The sequence below is a fragment of the Triturus cristatus genome, chromosome 11 (assembly GCF_964204655.1).
Source record: "Triturus cristatus chromosome 11, aTriCri1.1, whole genome shotgun sequence".
Classification (NCBI taxonomy): domain Eukaryota; kingdom Metazoa; phylum Chordata; class Amphibia; order Caudata; family Salamandridae; genus Triturus; species Triturus cristatus.
The window spans coordinates 1,152,254,735-1,152,267,239 of NC_140594.1; the positions used below are offsets into that span (position 1 = coordinate 1,152,254,735).

The window sequence follows — 12,505 nt, forward strand, 5'->3', positions numbered from 1 at the left end:
AACATACTGATCATCCACCTCGGGGGCAACGACCTGACCAAAATGGGAAGGAAAGCATTAGGTCAAGCCATCCAGGAAGACCTCACAAGGGCATCTGCAGCTCTCGGCGGCACGGCCATCATATGGTCTGAGATGATCAGCAGTAGACAATGGAGGGGTGCAGAATCGCACAAAGCAGTAGAAAATGCCAGAAGGAAATTGAACATCGCTATGCACAAATTTTGCATAACCAACGGTATGGAGTCCATCAGACACAGTCTGATCCACCCTGTGCGCCAAGAGTTGTATGGCCAGGACGGGGTCCATCTGTCAGAGGAAGGGTTGAAAGTTTTTTGGAACAACCTATGGGGCGCTATGGCCCTAGCAGGTTGCAGATAAAAAAAAAACAAAAAAAAACCCCACAATAGCGAAGGGGGGAGCCGCAAGAAGACATGAGCCTCCCTGCGGCGTGGCGAAAAACTGTACAATGGTTGGCTAAGGAGACACACCGACAGGGCGGTGTGTAGGAGGAGGGCCCAGACTCAGCCTGTCGGCAGGGCACAAAAGGTAGCGAGTTGGGGGCCTAACTCCGGGGAGAAGCTACCCCTCCCTGCACTCAAAGGGCGTGGGTGACCAACCAAATGGTGGTTCCAGTGGTAACAGGACAAAAGAAGACTACCAAGGACTAACAAGAGAACTGGTTGGGGGGGTCATTTACGAACTGGATGTACCACAATCTGCGAATGTGATGCGGGCAGGGCTTTGTGACCAAAGACATGGCAGTTTGCAAATAACCCAATGTGATCAGGGGTCATGCTAAAGGATGACCGGATAACCAGAATGTGTGTAACCATAATAAAATCTGTGGCCAACAACGACCACAACAATTACAATCCTTGTTGGCTAAGTTTCTTGGGACGCCAGTGGGGCGGGGGGCTAGATAATAAGTTCCACCGGTTGGGCGCAGCGCGGGGGTTATGGGACAGGAATATTTCTTGCATGGTAAGTGGGCATGCACCCCTGCCTTGAGTGACCCATCTACTGGTATCCTGACTTTTTACCAGCACAGCTAAAACGCTAATCTAGAGTGTGCACTGCAGCCTAGGCCCGCCCATGGTAATACCAAGGTTCAGAACTGGTTCTCCAGGACCTAGATAAGCATGCCTTCTTTTATTGACATGGGACTACTATCCTTATCTTTCATTAGGTTTGATGACTCCTTACTGATTTTTATGAATGAATAGTGCTGAACAGACCTTTTTTCTGTGTGAATGAGGAGTATGGCCTACCGACCTCACTCAGGTAAATGTTCTGCGTCACAGTAACACCTGGACCCTTGCGCTGACAACCTGAGTGTGCATCGCAGGAGCGGGGCCATGGTGGATATGAGGCACCCACAGGACAGCTACACTCAGCATGCAATAAGAGTAGGCTTGCTGAGACCAATGGGATCTATGTTGGATGGCCCCTGGTTTAGCATCACACAAGATGGAGGGCAGATACAGCTTTCGTGGACACCGCAAGTGTATTCCCTGCAGTTCTGTGACTAGTCACAGAAAATGAATTGAAGGAAAATGGAAAGAGGGCTATCTTTAAAAGCTCTATGAGAACCTGTTAGCTTCTTAGTCTTTCCTGAGCGCTGTCAAATGGTGGATGATAAAGGAGAAGAGGGTGAGTCAGCAGATTCTAATGGTAAAGGTGAGGGAGTTTCTGGCAAGCAAGTGAGTCATTCAAATATCACATACATAGATGCTGAGGTTCACCATATAGGCAGAAGTTAGCCCCTTATTAAAATGCAGACAGAGGTTGAGCATCAAAACACATTTCATTGAGTGTAAGCATCATTTCAGTAAGTAACAAGCATTTACAATGCAATGGTCTCGGCAATATTATAGGTAGAGCTATTGGTATTGCTCATTATTTTTTTATCATCTTTGTATCCCTAAATAAATGGCATTGTCATTTCTATTGGCATTAGCTTTTTTTTGCATATGTGATACCTATTGCATTAGCAGAGAGAGAGTGAGGTAGTGAGATAGAGTGAGGTATTGAAAGAGAAAGTGAGGTAGTGAGAGAGAGTGAGGTAGTGAGAGAGAGTGAGGTAGTGAGAGAGAGTGAGGTAGTGAGAGAGAGTGAGGTAGTGAGAGAGAGTGAGGTAGTGAGAGAGAGTGAGGTAGTGAGAGAGAGAGTGAGGTAGTGAGATAGAGAGTGAGGTAGTAAAAGAGTGAGGTAGTGAGGGAGAGGGATGTTGTGAGGTAGTGATATATAAGCATAGAGTGATGTTGTGATGTAGTGAGATAGAGAGAGGTAGTGAAAGAGAGAGTAAAAGTGAGTCAGTGAGATAGAAAGAGTGAGGTAGTGAGATAGAGAGTGATTGAGGTAGTGAGTGAGAGTGAATCACAGCTGCAGAATACAACCTGCACAAAGCGCCAAGAAGTCAAATAACTGGCGAACGCCGTGCTATACAAATATACCCGATAAGATATTAAGACTCCGGAAGCGTTTGTATTTACCCTCGGTCATCGATACGCCGTGGGGTGAAGTGGGGTGAAGTTGAGCGCCGTGAGGCAGGGCCGGGCCACAGACACAGGGATGTTACGAGAGGCACACCCCTCAGGGAGCCGCCGAGCTCCACGCCCCAAAACTGGAGTAATTAGTATTTGGCTTTCGGGCGAGGCAGCCGTCCGAGTCAGGTTATCAGAGGCTGTGCTGGGCGGGCGGCCCTGGGCTGAGGATAAAGAGGCTCAGAGCCGGTCTCCAGTCTTTCCCTCGCTTACTAGCAGGTTCAGAATCTGGACTTTCCCTCTCCAAACAACACAATTTTTGCCTTAGGCATACATTTTTTAGATACAACATGTGTCTTCCCTGATGTGTATATTGTTTACACTAGCTATACAGCCTAGGCTTAGGGTCACCATCTTTTTAGGATACGATCATTAGATGATTTTGAAAACAAATGATCAAATGATTGATCAAGTTGTTGCTACTGGTCCACCAGTGTATGTCCTTAAGCTCACGCCGTGTCAAGTCTCCAATTTGGATCAAACGAGGTCTACTCAAAGTTCGAGACTGGGGCAATATGTCTTGCAGATCTGACTTAAATCCAGCCTGGGCACCTCTGGGCCCTGAGAACAATTATGGCAGTCGTTGGAGCCTCTCCTGGACTCTAAATACGCAACACGTGTGGCCCCCTGAGCCCCTCTGGGCTCTACAGCACGAAATGCCCCCTAGAGCCTGTTAGGGCTCTACAGCACGAAATGCCCCCTAGAGCCTGTCAGGGCTCTATGCAAATATTGCCCCCGTCGTTGGAGCGTACTCGCGCTCTGGACAAACACTGTCCCTTCGTGGGAGCGCCACCCGCGCTCGAGAATCAGCAATGTCCCCCAACCGTTGGAGTCTCGTTGGACTCTGCACCAATATGGGGGGCCAATGTTGGGGCGGCCCGCTGCCTTCCGGGGCCGCTCCTCTTATTAAGCAAAATGCCCCCGACTTTGGAGCCTAGACAGGTACGTGACCCCTCGTGGGAGCTACCTCGCGTTTTTAGCACAATATGCCCCCTCGAGCCTTGGAGCCACGCAGGCTCTCAAAGACTACTCTGCGGCCGTTGGAGCGACCTCGCTCTGTGTCCGACCAAACTGCCCCGGCCCCCTCTCTCGGAGAGAGCCCCACTCACCGGGCGCAGGGAGGACTCCAGGCGTCTTGCACCGCGGAGGGGGCAGGCACCGACGATGTGCCTCGCGCCCCCCTCCGCACCAGCTCCGGTCGTCTTCCTCTCCTCGGGGAAGCGCAGCTCTCCTGGCGACCAATGCAGGAGCGCGGGGTAGGCTCCCGTCGCTTCCTGCCTCTAAGTCCCGCCCCTGTCACAACTCCGGCGCCTGACTTCCGGTTTCGCGGGCGGCAGCGGCGGAGATCTACAGCGGTAAAAGAGTTTAATATAATGCAGACACGTTTGTGTTCTTGTGGTACTCAACATTAAATAATATGTTGGATGCGACAGTCTGGTGGTTTGAAGTGTGTATTAATGCAGTGTTGTTGTCTATGTTGGAAGGCTTGAAGTCATCCGTGAGTTTTAGCTGTGCTCCACATCTTAAGTGTACCAGAACTGCCAATGTCTAAACAGTTATGCCATGCGAGAGGAGGGGACCGGTTTTTGTGCTGAGCACTGATGTGGTGAGGCACTTCTACCCTTTCCCTCCACAAAAATGAGAACAACCCCTTCTGGGTCTGCTGCAGATGTCCCAGGTGTTTTCATGCCCCGTAATCGACATCGGTTGTGCAGAAGCACCAAGCACAAGTTGGAAACGCACCAAAACCAAGTTGGAAACCCACTATATGAGCAATCCAATGGCAGCATAGGGAGCGTTGCTGGATGTTCAATAGTGGCTAAAGTGGGCCTATCCACTTAAAGAAGTGTGTCCAGCGGTAAAAGAGCAATGTACGGCGGGGTGGGCACCCGCCGTAGGAATAACTTAATAAGCGGGGTAGGCACCCGCCAACGAATGCCACCCAGCTTCTCACGGTCTACTCTCACTCTAGGAGCCGCTTACGGATAATTTCGTCATCGGTGACAGCCCCATGCCTTAGACATCCTAAACCAAGAGTCAAGTAAGTCGTAGCAGTCACCGTAATCAGGCTATCACAACGCAAAAGTCGCCGAGCTGCAAACTGCCACAAAACCACACGTGTTACAGAGACCACCAAAACAGAATCAGCAGCCCAGAATTATTTGCTGAAGTCACCCCTAAGCTCTTCTGCTCACTCTATCCGGTGAAGCCTGCCCCGGCAGCGCCGCCACCAGCACAACAACACGGCGCCGGACGGATGGATCCTCACGGCCAGACTATAGCAAAAAAATGGCGGATGGAAGCTCCGAAACTTTTTCGGATTCGGGGGCGTGTTCCTGCTGTTCTAAAAGGGCGTGGCTAAAAAGTAGAAAGAACAGCAAAAACACGCCCCCGAATCTGAAAAAGACGGAGCCTATTTGGAGGGACGGCTCTCTCCTCCAACGGCGGGCCTCCGTTTAGGAAGCCAGCCAATGGAGGAGAAGCAAAAAGAGAGGCGGGCTAAGGAGCCACTCTAGGAAACATTAAATCTCGACTTCCGGTTCTGCCTTCGGCAGACCGGTAGTCCTCGACCTAAAAAGACTGGTTCATTTTGACAGAGGAGCATCAGAGTATAGCATATCTTTCCCAGTTATTGGAAACTTTATAAAGTTAATGGTTTGCCATGGTAGGAGCACAAGAAACAAACAAGCATTTGCAATGCAATAGGTCTCGTAGTTACACAAGTTAAAGCTATTGGCATTGTAAATGACAATGCCTTTTATTTATGTTTTTAAAACGAAAAAATATATAAAAGGCATTGTTATTTGCAAAAGCAATAGCTCAAACACACATAAATGCAAGATCTATTGCATTGCAAATGCTTGTTCTTTTTAATTACCAATCGGGGTTGGGGAAAAAAGCTTGAAAGCGCTCTTTTAGCTTTAAAGAGGGTGGCAGGGAAGTTACAAGGGGCTGGGTGGGGGAAACAACATGGGGACGATGGGTGGAAGAAACACCGGGCGTGGGGATGAAAGGTGCTAAAGAGAGGAAAGTAGAGCTGGTAGTGAGAAAGCACACGAGCGAGAAGGCAACACAATGAGAATGAGGAAAAAGAACACATGAAAAAGTGAGCATTGAAAGGACATAGCAATGCACACATGCTCCAGAGTCGGGACAAACAGAAGAGGAAGGAAAGCCTTCATATCTAGCAAACAAATTAAAGTGACAATGAATTCTTTCTTTAATCTGTTAAGCCGGCAATGGCAGCTGCTGGTTGGCTCTAGTGAAAGGCGCACTTCGGCTGCTTTGTAGTGCTAAGAAGTGTACGTTTCTTCGGTTTACACCAGGCTCCCCGCGGAGTGTCTGCTTGTTGCTCTGGTGTTGTTTTTTGTGCTCAGACTGCTGTCCGCCCCTTCTCACCTCTCTGAGAGCCAGTGCCCCCTTTGACCCTCTACCTGCCGCCCGCCCCACCCCTGCCTCTTCTCTCGGTTCACACCTTGGTGCTTTCACACTTAACGTCACCTCCAGCTCGCATTTTCAGATAGGGCTTCGGGGCTCCCTATTACAGCCCCAGGATGAGTAGGAGGAAGAAGAGAGAGAGGAGATAGAGGAAGATTTTGTGGGGGGCGGGGAGACAGATATGGTGGGAAGTGAGAGTGAAGAAAAAGGGTAGAGAAAAAGAGAAGTAAGAGAGAGAGATCCAGTGGGGAAAGAGACCGAGAAGTAGAGAGAGATGAAGGAAGAACAGAGAGCAAGTGGGAGGGAGGGAATGGGGGACAAAGAGGAAGAAAGAGAGGGGGGGAATAGTGCTGAGGCAATAGGACTCAAAAGGGAACAAAGACACTGGGATCGAGGAGACAGGGCAGGGAGGATGGATCTAGAGGAGACGGGAGAGATGGACAGAGTGCCAGGTGCTGGGGAGTGCAGCAAAAAGCAACGGGGAGAGTGCCAGAAATAGAGAGAGAGAGAGATGTGGGTAGTGGCCAGCTCCGGAACTATGGACCCTGCGGGCTGGGCCCAGTGTTGACACGTGGAAAACAAGCATTTTTATGGAAACACAAAAACGCCCATTGCTTGAATTAAAATGGCGACTGTCGGGCGCACTGAATCATAAGAGGCAAACTAAATTTCACTGGGACGGCTTTGACAGTTTTCCATCAAATACAGCACCCCTCCCAGCTGCCCCCATTTGGAGACGACCGGCCCAAAAGCTGACATGTTCGTTCTTACACTGACGGTCCATAGAAAAGAGGTGTTCCCTTATTCGCCTACTTGAAGAGAGGGAGAGTAGAGGTAAGTAAAGCGAAAACAAATAGTACATGAAATCTACGTATACAAACAATTGGACGTAGAGACATCAAGACGCCGCCATGAAATTTGCATTACACATCTTCTGTGCTGTTTTCCTTCCCCCCTCAAGTCAAATAACCAATCAATCAATCAATCATAACATTTGTATAGCGCGCTACTCACCCAGAGGGGTCTCAAGGCGCTGGGGGAGAGGGGAACGTTACTGCTCGAAAAGCCAGGTCTTGAGTTGCTTCCTGAAGGAGAGATGGTCCTGGATTAGCCGGAGGTGGATGGGGAGGGAGTTCCATGTCTTGGCTGCCAGGTAGGAGAAGGATCTTCCTCCGGTGGTGGCTCTGCGGATGCGTGGAACGTCGGCGAGGGCGAGGCTGGTTGATCGTAGCTGGCGGGTGGGAGTGTAGAAGTTCAGGCGGTTGTTGAGGTACTTGGGGCCCAGGTCGTGGAGGGCCTTGTGAGCGTGGGTGAGGAGTCTGAACATGATCCTTTTGCTGACGGGGAGCCAGTGCAGGTCTCTCAGGTGGCAGGAGATGTGGCTGTGACGGGGGATGTCCAGGATGAGACGTGCGTAGGCCTTCTGGATGCGTTGGAGTCTTTTCTGAAGTTTGGCTGTGGTTCCGGCATAGAGGGTGTTTCCGTAGTCCAGACAGCTGGTGACGAGAGCCTGGGTGACCGTCCTCCTGGTTTCGGTGGGGATCCACCGGAAGATCTTTCGGAGCATGCGCAGGGTGTTGAAGCACGATGATGAGACGGCGTTGACTTGTCTGGTCATCGAGAGGGAGGAGTCCAGGATGAAGCCCAGGTTGCGTGCGTGGTCCGTTGGTTTGGGAGTGGTGCCCAGGGCAGGGGGGCACCAGGAGTCGTCCCAGGCGGAGGGCGATGATCCCAGGATGAGGACTTCCGTTTTGTCTGAGTTCAGTTTCAGGCGGCTGTTCTTCATCCACTCGGCGACGTCTTTCATCCCATCGTGTAGGCTGGTTCTGGCGGTGGCGGGGTCGTTGGTGAGGGAGAGGATCAGCTGGGTGTCGTCGTCGGCGTAGGAGATGATGTTGAGGTTGTGTTGGCGTGCGATGGCTGCGAGTGGACTCATGTAGACGTTGAATAAGGTGGGGCTGAGTGAAGATCCTTGTGGTACGCCGCAGATGACTTCGGTGGCCTCGGATACGAATGGGGGGAGGCGGACTCTCTGGGTTCTTCCGGTGAGGAACTAGATGATCCACTCCAGTGCCCTGTCTTGGATTCCGATGTTGCTGAGGCGCTGCACTAGGGTGCGGTGACAGACAGTGTCGAACGCTGCGGAGAGGTCCAGGAGGTTGAGGGCCGCTGTTTCCCCATTGTCGAGCATGGATCTGATGTCGTCTGTGGCTGCGATGAGGGCGGTCTCGGTGCTGTGGTTGGCACGGAAACCGGATTGCGAGTCGTCGAGGGATCCGTTCGTCTCGAGGAAGGCGGCAAGCTGTCTGTTGATGGTCTTCTCGATGACTTTGGCGGGAAAAGGGAGGAGCGAGATGGGGCAGAAGTTCTTCAGGTCGGTGGGGTCCGCTGTTGGTTTCTGCAGGAGGGCGCTGAGCTCGGCATGCTTCCAGCTCTCCGGGAAGGTGGCGGTGTTGAAGGAGGTGTTGATGATGTCCCGGAGTTGGGGTGCGATGATGGAATCGGCTTTGTTGAAGACGTGGTGGGGGCAGGAGTCGGTTGGTGATCCGGAGTGGATGGTGTTCATCATGCGGGTGGTGTCTTTGGTGTTGACCGGGGTCCAGGCGCAGAGGGTGGTGATGGGGGGCGTTGGTCCGGAGGTTGGGTGCGTGGTCTGTGCGCCGAAGCTGTTGTGTATTTCGGCGATCTTGCTGTGGAAGAACGAGGCGAGTGAGTCGCAGAGGTCTTGCGAGGGAGTGATGTCATTGTTTCCGGTGCTGGGGTTGGAGAGCTCTTTGACGATGCTGAAGAGTTCCTTGCTGTTGTGGGCGTTGTTGTCCAGTCGTTCTTTGAATGCTGTCTTCTTGGTGGTGCGGATCAGCTGGTGGTGTTTGCGGGTGGCGTGCTTGAGGGCAGTCATGTTGTCTGTGGTCTGGTCGTTGCTCCAGGCTTTCTCGAGGGTGCGGCAGTTCTTCTTGGAGTTCTTAAGTTCGTTGGTGAACGAAGAGGCTTTCTTGCTGCCAGGTCTGCTGGGAGGGGTCTTCAGTGGTGCGAGGTTGTCTGCGCAGTTGGTGATCCACTGTGTGAGGTTGCTGGCTACTTCGTTGGGGTCCGTCGTGCTGGCGGGAGGGTTCTGGCTGGGAGAGGTGGTGAGCTGGTCGGCGGTGATCTTGTTCCAGCTCCTGCGAGGAACCTGTTGCGGGTGGTGGTGGGCCTTGGTCCTTCTGAAGCTGAAGTGGACGCAGCTGTGGTCAGTCCAATGAAGTCCGGTGGAGTGGCTGAAGGAGATGTATTTGCTGGAGGAGAAGACTGGGTCCAGCGTGTGGCCGGCGTAGTGGGTGGGGGTGTTCACCAGTTGCTTGAGTCCGAGGTTGGCGAGGTTGTCCAGCAGGGCGGCGGTGTTGCTGTCGTTGTTGTTCTCCAGGTGGAAGTTGAGGTCCCCTAGGAGGATGTAGTCAGCGGAGGGGACTGCGTGCGGGCCGATGAAGTCTGCGATGTCTTCGCTGAATTGTGTGCGTGGTCCCGGGGGTCTGTAGATGAGGGTACCTCTGAGGGTTGTCTTGGGGTCGGTGTGTATCTGGAAGTGGAGGTGTTCGGCGGCGGTGAGGGTGTCGTCGGAGTTGGTCGTGATGCGGATGGTGTTCTTGTGTACGATGGCGATACCTCCTCCAGTCTGGTTGACGCGGTCCCTCCGGGTGATCTTGTATCCGTCCGGGATGGCGATGGCGATGTCAGGGGCTGAGGAGGCGTTCATCCAGGTTTCCGTGAGGAAGGCGACGCCTGGTGATGCTGTGTCGAGCAGGTTCCAGAGTTCCACGGCGTGTCTGTGGACGGAGCGGGTGTTGAGCAGGATGCACTTGAGGTGCTCGTTGCTGGTGCCTGGCTTGGCGGGTGCGGAGCAGGTACGGAGGCAGGTGAATCGGCAGGCTTGGCAGGCGAAGGGTCCGTGGGTGCGTTTCGGGGTGGCTTGGTAGCAGGCGGGGTTCCGGACGGCGTTGAGTGCGTTGAGGGTGGCGGCGTCGTAGGTCCGTCTTGTGGTCTGGCGTCAGCAGGGGCCAGGGGTCCTGGCGCTGGTTGCGGTCCAGGCGCAGATGGGCGCAGACGGGCTTGCCTTTGGCGCGCCTTCGGTGCACAATCTGCACGCCCGCTGCGCGTCCGCGCGGTCTCCATTTAAGGCGAAGTGGGAGGGAGGAGCAGCTGGGAGGCGGGAGCGGGGAGGACACAGAAGAAAATGGGGCGGGGCTGCGATGTCACGGCGGCGGGAAGCGGGGAGCGGGGGTCACACCAGGGGAGGCAATGAAGCAGGAAACAGAGGTACAGAATCAAAAAACAAATACAAATACTAAATACAACAGAGGCAACAGAGACAAGCAGTCAGGGCACAGGAGGGCAAAAACGGCAAAACGGCACAACGAGCAGCAGCGAGGGGGCACAGACACAGCTGGAGGGCCGTGCGGCACGGGGGTGTCCTGAGGACAGGTCACACTCACCTGCGCTGCGCGGTCTCCATTTAAGGCCAAGTGGGAGGGAGGAGCAGCTAGGAGGCGGGAGCGGGAAGGACACAGAAGAAAAGGGCGCGGGGCCGCGATGTCACGGCGGCGGGAAGCGGGGAGCGGGGGTCACACCAGGGGAGGCAATGAAGCAGGAAACAGAGGTACAGAATCAAAAAACAAATACAAATACTAAATACAACAGAGGCAACAGTGACAAGCAGTCAGGGCACAGGAGGGCAAAAACGGCAAACGGCACAACGAGCAGCAGCGAGGGGGCACAGACACAGCTGAAGGGCCGTGCGGCGCGGGGGTGTCCTGAGGACAGGTAACCCGTTTGTCTTCCCTGTGGCGTGGCATAAATCATTGCGTTTATAGCTGCCGTGTGACCCTTGGCTCTAAAATGTCCTTTCAGTAACTGGGACATCTAGACAGCACCCATTTTAGAGACTAAACAGACCCCCTTATGTGATGGCGTCGGGAGTTTGTAGGCTTGAGCAGTCTTAGGTACGCAAAGCCCAAACAAGTGGGAGAGGAGCGGGAAGTGCTGGGAACAGGCGCCCTCGGAATGCCTGTGCGCCGAGCTACAAATCTGCACCGTGGGTTAGTGCACCTGCTGGAGCGATAAGTGTATAACCTAAAGGTTATGTGTTTTATATTGCGAACTCGACCCGGAGGTATGAAAGCACTGCACCAGGTGTATTAAAGAGGGACACATTGATTTCTAGGCACGGGGAGATTAAGTGATTTGCACAAAAACACAGGATGCTTGAGCCTCCCAGACTCGAACCGTGTTCCCCAGCTTCAAAGTCAGCCGCCCTAGCCGTTAAGCCACACCTTGTTAACATACTGGTGACATAGGTTAGTGAGTTAAAAGGCATATTGGAGACATCAGAATATAACCTGCAGGTTAAATGTTAAAATACGTAAGTTATCGCTTAGTGAGTTAATACATATACTGCTGACATATTTGGGTGACCTACAGACTAAACGTTCACATATTTGTGGCGCAGTAGCATGGTGAGTTAGTGCACTCTCTGTAACTTTCAGTACTTAAGTTGAACTCCCAAAGGGCTGCTTTTCATTTTTTCAAGGTGGAGGCTGACTTGTGTAATACCAATTATGTACCAGGCCCGATGTCGTCAGGCTGCAGTGTTGGACGCCACTAAAAACAAGGGGGACGAGAGGGACGCGTGACAGTGAGCTGTCCTGACACCTCCGCGGGGTTTAATGGCCTGCCCGCGCAGGGAAACACCTCATCAATATGGACGTCCCGTGGAGTCAAGCTGAACACGAGGAATAAGCGAGGCTTTTAAGCGCGTTGTCTGGGCCATTTGGTCAGCTGAGCGAGGGGCTTCGGAGGGGGGACACGTGCATTTTTACCGCTCCCTGAAAAAGACTAATGTGTCTCAAACTGGAGGATGTTATGCCTCGCCCGCGTCAAGGGGAGCGTTGCTGATCTGACGGCTGCCATCGAGCGCTGGGGACCGTGGACAGGGCGCGTGGCGGCGGCTGTTATTTACAAGGCATTTATTTAGGGCCGAGGTGGACCTGCAAACAGGCACTCCGTCATTAAAAGTGATATTGAAAGTATAAACAAGCTACGAAAGAGCGCGTGCATAAGTTTTGTCCTTAACAACGAAAGCAGAGCGCGTGCATATGTTTTGTCCTTAACAACGAAAGCAGAGCGCATGTGGACCTGCAAACATGCATTCCATCATTAAAAGTGACAGTGAAAGTATAAACAAGCTTCCGAAAGAGCGCGTGCATATGTTTTGTCCTTAACAACGAAAGCAGAGCCCGTGCATATGTTTTGTCCTTAACAACGGAAGCAGAGCGCGTGCATATGTTTTGTCCTTAACAACGGAAGCAGAGCGTGTGCATATGTTTTGTCCTGCCTGCGCACAGACATGGAAGGAGAGAGGGAGCAACTGAGCAGAGCCGTACGCGTGCACATCTCCTGTCACCCGTACGTGCACATCTTCTGTGTCTTCAGCTAAGCTGTTAGACGTACGCGTGCACATATCCTGTCTTTAACACGCGTGTACATGTCCT

At 52.7% G+C, this 12,505-nt stretch overlaps 1 protein-coding gene across 1 annotated transcript in view; it reads right to left on the reverse strand.

Annotated features, from left to right (window-relative positions):
- LOC146788620 (uncharacterized) overlaps positions 1–12,505 on the reverse strand; it is a 447,327-nt gene that overhangs the window by 262,993 nt on the left and 171,829 nt on the right. The gene's annotated exons all lie outside the window — the stretch shown is intronic.